General features: G+C 35.4%; 1 long non-coding RNA gene across 6 annotated transcripts; it reads right to left on the bottom strand.

Annotated features, from left to right (window-relative positions):
- Positions 1-552: 552 nt before the first annotated feature.
- Positions 553-5,526, bottom strand: LOC139894317 (uncharacterized). 6 transcript variants are annotated; one of them, XR_011774910.1, is made up of 8 exons: positions 5,429-5,526; positions 5,279-5,338; positions 4,024-4,078; positions 3,122-3,659; positions 2,682-2,771; positions 2,355-2,477; positions 1,662-1,718; positions 553-1,275 (listed from the first exon to the last, which is right to left on the bottom strand). It is a non-coding gene; the product is annotated as an uncharacterized lncRNA (long non-coding RNA). The 6 variants fall into 6 exon arrangements; XR_011774912.1 differs by having other exon boundaries at positions 3,122-3,624; XR_011774913.1 differs by lacking the exon at positions 4,024-4,078 and having other exon boundaries at positions 3,122-3,624.
- Between the last annotated feature and the right edge of the window lie 1,327 nt (positions 5,527-6,853).

Raw genomic sequence — 6,853 nt, 5'->3', positions numbered from 1 at the left:
AACCGTTCTCGATTGAAAGTTATTCAAGGCTCACATCTCATGTTCGCGGACTTTGTATATAAATACTTTATGACTTATTCTTTTACATGTAAGGCGACCACATGTATTGGCATTATGGCCTCATTGCTGATGATATTATGATTTTTCTGTTCTCGCCCACAATGAGGTAAACTGTTTTCAAGTTTTGTGTTTGAGGTGCTATACTGAGAGTATTATTATTTTTTTGTTATGTAGTAACCTCATCATTATTCATCGAGTCTACTAAATATGTCACAAACTCATCCACAGCCTTGTGGATTTTGCTGCCGCTGGAGGTGACGAATTGTATTGTAATTTAGAGCGAGAGAACACTTCAGTTCTATTCGGGTTTCAATTATCTCTACAACAACTTCTCAATTTTGTTTCGTTGCTGCCTCGAATACTGAAGCACCTTGTTCGACGTAGTCTTTTTTAGATTAAGAAATTTCAGATGGAAGGTTTACTTATTATATGAATCTAACATTATTTTCCATACTAACCACAGCAGGTACATATTGTAGGGTTTAACCGGTTTAAACTACGAGTAATATTCATGTAACATCAGTGAGAAATTACAATTTACTCACATATACCCGCTCGAGCAATTTCGTAACTGTTTTTGACCCTTACACTAGAATAAACATCTATAGAAGACATGAAGGTAAAATGAAAAAGTCACAAGATGAGTTGACTTTATCATTATAGAAATCTTAAAGAGTTCGTTGACGTGATGAACATGGCGACAACAACGACGACGAGTTAGTGTTAACTACAGCATGCTCGAGGCTCCCAATCCTCTCTTTAGCTGCCTAATATTATTTTCCTACATCAAATGTCAAATATTACTCCTCAGGTTTTCAACCAAATGCAAAATAAATTAAAAAATTGTTCGAAGCATTTCATAATAAATTTGTTAAATACTTCGTAGGGCTTGATCTAATTAAATACTAGTATAATACCCGCAACCTTGCGGGTTCGAAAAAGAAAATAACTAAGTGCATTCAAGTAATATGAGTTAATCATATAAAAGTTAGGTGTCAATTGTTAACTGCAAATGAAGAAAATCAACAGTGAAATGGCTCCCTTTGTAGCCAAGGCATCACCAAAGTAGTTTATAGCGTTAAATAGTGTGATAAATGGTAATCTTAATTGATTAGTGTTCCTTAGGCTATTTTCAGCAAAGATTCCAGCTATGAAGAACCGAATTTCACTCTGATATATCTTCAATGTTGTTGGAGCAGATTGCACCAGATATCCCTGTCAAAATTCTTGCCATAAAACTGATACTTGTATGAACAGTTAAGAAACTATGTATTTACAAACTCGATGACATAAAAAATCTAATAAATATGGCTGGAATTCCCCCTGTTTGGCAAGATTCACTTGTTATGTTATCATGGTTGACTCAAACCATTGATGTTTGTACCCAAACCATGAGTCTTTAAGCATGTTATGTATGTAAATATTGCAAATACACATCAGTATACATATGCAATTGTTTACATGATGATTCATTATGAAAACATAACATCCGTTTTGATTATTAGTCGGGCCTTTTTGACTCCCTATATAGCTTCAGGTGACTTAAAGGAAAAGATATTCATTGTGTACATCAATACATGTAGAAGTTTAAATATCCGTACCTTAATCGTAGCTACTGCTTCCACAACTTTAGGTGACCTATTACGGAATCCGAGGATCTAAAGAGTAATCAATATCAAAGTAAATCATCCACACTAAGATCATCTAAAATTAATAAACTCACTTTATCTTATGGAAGAGCAATGCCAACATTTTCACGTGAATATAAAATATCATCTGCCTTTTGCACGATTTCATTGAAGTGATTTAAACTCTATCATTTACGGAGTACAAAATTGTTTAGGACAAGACATTTATCAAACACCTTCCATGCATTTCCTTCAGTATCTTGCTTAATGTAGATAATGAGGGGATAATTAGTAATTCAACTTACAAACTAAAATGGCAAAATCACGACTCCACAAACTAATTGAATCTCAATTACAATTAACGGAACCAAAAATTGATTAATTAAAAACAATATAGACAACAGATGTATTTTTCTCTGGTTTAATCAATTATTTGCGATAAACAATGGATTATATAAAAATCAATACATTGTAGATAAACAGTTTATGATATGAACTAATTAATCGATTCCCAAAAAATACCAGAAAATCAAGATTTGTATGTTGCTGTGTTGGATGAGGGTGGAATGGATGAAGGAAAAAAAACACACATCGTGTATCTAGTAGGAAATAGGAAATCTGCTATAAAAGTGGATACTAAACAATGCAAAAGGAATTTAAGAGTACCTCTACTTGAAGAAGGTCAGAATGTATTACATCAACTCTAATATTGTCAAATTTCAATTCCTGGTAGAGAGCCTTTGCCTATTCCTTACTTTCAACAAAAACCAGCACTGGTGGATTCAAACTCTGCCCATGATGGTAATAAGTGTTACTTTATACTCCGTAGTAAACTAAAGGTAAAACGAACAGAAATGAATTAAACCCAGATGCCTCTGTTACATGTAATTTGGTCAGTTATGTACCATTTTTACGAAAAATGGGAAAATAACTTGTCCAATTGAGTATGAGAATGAATATTAAATCGTTAAGTGTATACATAGCAGGTTGTACCTCTTCAAAGGTTTGACGAAGAGCTAGAAGTTTTCCTTCTTCACTACCAACAAAAACCACTTTTTGCTTTATCAATTCCGAAGCAGATTCCTGTTTTAACATCAAATGAGAAATAGCCGAACAATAATAATTCAAATAAAAAAAGGAAGGAAAGCGCTAGGAAGAAGACTCCTACATTTCCCCCCTTAGCAGCGGTGGTAAGATAGGCATGTAGGACCAGACAAGATAACAGGTCAACCAGGTTATCATTAGTATGAAAACTTTTTTTAGAAAACCAACCTATGAGGTCATAAACTTCTAGGTACACTTGTGGCTATAAACACATTAGTAGTAACATGGTCAAAATTATCAGATCTAAGTATGAATTTAACTCTAAACCAAGTTCTACAAATGCATTAAGTTTTAAATCTTAAAAATAAATAAACAAAATCCAACATTACCTGAAGCAGCTGATTTCCTCTTCCTCTTTTTAACAGGCTTTGCTGCTACCTCCAAAGTATAGAAGGGATGTGTGATATCGTAATTACACGAATATAGCATGAAACAGATGTTACCTGTACTTATGATAATATAAGATTCAATTTGAAGTGACATTCACAATATAATAATAGAAATATTATAATCAATATTTAAGTGACAATCATACCAAGTGCTATTTTTGGTTTCTTCCCGAACCTTGTCAATCTGCTGAAGAGCGAAAATCCAAGTAAATCAAAAACCTTAAAAACATTATCCACCGATCTTATATAAAGAATCACTGTACCAATAACATTATAACAAAATGCAAGAAAATAAAAGCATGAAGACGACACCAATAACGAAATTAGCTACAACCACATACAAGCTTAAACTTGCAGCAGGAAACACGCCCATAACTGATTAAACGATTTCAATGAAGACCCAAGTTCAAAACTGATATCTAACTCTCCAATATCCTTAAGATCTGAAGCAAATGGTGCATAATGGTATGGATAAAAGCTGAACAAATAATAGTGATCAATGCAGATTAGTAAAAGACAACCATGTTTCAACACATTACACAGTAATTACATATATAGCACATTAATTATTAATTACTTGTAAAATTTAAAAATAAGTCATAAAGTTCAATGCAACCAAGTTTTGACACATTACAAAGCCCACCCATATTGCCACCTATAGATCCTAACACATACCACACAAAACACCTGTTACGATGCTCAATCCAAGAACAAAGTTAAAAAGCTACAATTCAGTTCCAAATTATTTTAAATTTGAATAGAGAAACCAATTATTTTATTGTCATCTTATAGCTGGGTAGAAATTCACAAGAAAAAACAACACAATACAATGAAACACTTACAACTGTCTCTTTGTATTTCTTCAAGCTATTCGAGAGAGTTTGCACAAAAACTTGTCTTCGTGACGAAATTAGAAAGACACCAAAGAGTAAAAGAAACAATAAAAATCCACAAACAAACTAAAACAATTATTTATACCAAAGGAACATAATACTATATGTATGGATATTGATTGACTATATGTAGTAATCAGTGAAAAAATAATCTTGTTTACTTATTGTGCTGAATAAATAGTCTGAATAACAAAAATGACTAGTTTACCCTACAGAAAAAACAATATCACATTAAACCAAAGCTTTATATTCAACGACGTCAGTTACCTTAAATTTAATAACCCAAATTCTCAATACAACAACCTTAATATTATCAAATTTTAATTCTGTTCAACACAATTAGTGATTAAAAATATTGAAACATGTGTATTTCGTTGGATCTCATAATTGGTGGCAAAGTATAGTCAAAGAATTTGAGTTGAAAATCACCTACAACTCGTTTCTTTAAAGAATAGAAAAATCAACGAATTATAGAAAGAACATGAAAACGAAGGGCTAATGACAGCTACACGAGGTCGACGATGAGCGAGGTTGGTGACAGATGTAGGGATCATAGCATCTTGTGGTGACTAATTTAGAGATCAACGCCGCATCTTGTAAGAGCTCCTTTCTGCTTCATTTGAACAAAACGGATCCAAAATCGAATTAAAAATACGCGAAAGTTCAGTTGAGAAATATACATAACACCGATCTATTATTCGATAATTCGAAGTTAGAATATGAAGTGGATGATGCTTGTGAAATTTGGGGAGAAGATGAAATAATAAGTGAAAGAGAAAGGGATATTTTAGTAAAAAGACATGATTAATCTCATCCATATGGGGAGGACATCACTTTTCTACCTGGATCATACAATCCTCTATTTAGATCTGGTGGATGAATAAGTCGTAAGTAAACAGGTAAATAGCTGACCGAATAATCCCTCCAGATAATTAATCTTATTAAGCTCTAAGTAAGCAGGCCCTAAATCGAAATCAAACTCTATAGAAAAAAAACAACAAATCCAAAATAAAAGATATCTAGTAGTTTCAGTTTTCATAATAATGGTGTTTACGTTTGACCTAGACATGTAGTAACTTAAATCGAATCCATTTTAGCATAATAACAAAACCCTAAAGATGTACATATCAGGAATCGAAAACATAATAACAAAATAACAAAACCCCAAAATAAAAACATATATTGCAATAATAATTCAACTTACAGTAAGTGTTGTAGAACCCATATTAGCCGGTCTCGAATCATAATAAAATCGTAAATTTATCTGCAAATACAAAACCCAAAATTTTAAAAACGACTATAACATCGACAATTCAAATATGTATTCAATATCTATACGTATAAGCAAACTTACCAACATCTGGTAGCCCTTTCTTTCTGACAAACGTGCGGCTTTTTTCATGATCATTTACAGTAACACAATTTGGTGATCTAAGATGCATAAGCTGTAACACCTCAGCTTAACATGACCACAATATTGTCCGCTTTGCCCGCAGGCGCACGGATTTTTCTTGGCGACCACACACGAGAAGCACTTTCCCGGGAGGTCACCCATCCTGGTAGTGCTCTCGCCCGAGCACGCTTAACCACAACGTACTCGCACTTCTACTCAGCCTGTGATCCCAAAACGCGTTGTGTCATTTAAGCGTGAGTATTACCTTATAATCCCATGATCACTCATGTTCGTGGGCGATGTGGGATTTGCCTAGGGTGTTACATTCACCCCCCTTAGGGACTCATCGTCCTCGATGAGGTTTGCCCCACCACCCCCAACGGCACATGAGTGGCTCTGATACCATTCTGTAACACCCCAGCTTAACATGACCACAATATTGTCCGCTTTGCCCGCAAGCGCATGGCTTTTTCTTGGCGACCACACACGAGAAGCACTTTCCCAGGAGGTCACCCATCCTGGTAGTGCTCTCGCCCGAGCACGCTTAACCACAACGTACTCGCACTTCTACTCAGCCTGTGATCCCAAAACGCGTTGTGTCATTTAAGCGTGAGTATTACCTTATAATCCCATGATCACTCATGTTCGTGGGCGATGTGAGATTTGCCTAGGGTGTTACATTGACACGTGTTTAACACGTGTGTTCGGGTTTAATTGGCATATTAGGACCATTATCACTTGTGTTAGTGATTATTGGTTAAGTTTGGGCGCGGTTTGTACTTGGAAGTGCATTTGGGTCGAATTTACACTAAGTGTCGAATTGGGTTGGTTTGTAAATCCAATCTAAGTGTGTTGTTGAATTTGTGATAATAGAATAGGTACTTTCCATTGACGAGTTGCGGATTTCTTGGAAGCATTCATCGAGGCGACAAGGTGAGTGTTAATATCCTATGTGCATATGTATGTGTAAGATGGGTGCGGGTCGGGTGAAGTGGTTCTCGGTCATAGAGCTCACTTCACATATAGGTGGATTGATGGACTTGTGTATAGGTCCAATTGGCACGGTTGTGCATTTTGGTTGACCACCTTTGGCGAGGTACACACTTTGTGTGTACGTTATCACATGGGCGTGTGATGTGGAATATATAACCCCAATGGCGAAGGGTTAATATTGTGAATGGAGTATTTATACGTACGTGTATATGGCGTATCTATTTGTGGGTGTTATGGCATGAACCATCGAGCCGGTAGTGCCATAACATGTGTGCGATAAGATGTGAACCACGTGCCGGTAGCATCGAGTGTGAACCACGTGCCGGTAGCACTATAAATATAATGATGTGAACCACGTGCCGGTAGCATCGAGTGTGAACCACATGCCAGTAG

Source organism: Rutidosis leptorrhynchoides, chromosome 2, assembly GCF_046630445.1.
Source record: "Rutidosis leptorrhynchoides isolate AG116_Rl617_1_P2 chromosome 2, CSIRO_AGI_Rlap_v1, whole genome shotgun sequence".
NCBI lineage: Eukaryota > Viridiplantae > Streptophyta > Magnoliopsida > Asterales > Asteraceae > Rutidosis > Rutidosis leptorrhynchoides.
The sequence above is the reverse complement of the archived record's forward strand: the minus strand, read 5'-3'. Positions and strand labels throughout refer to the sequence as shown.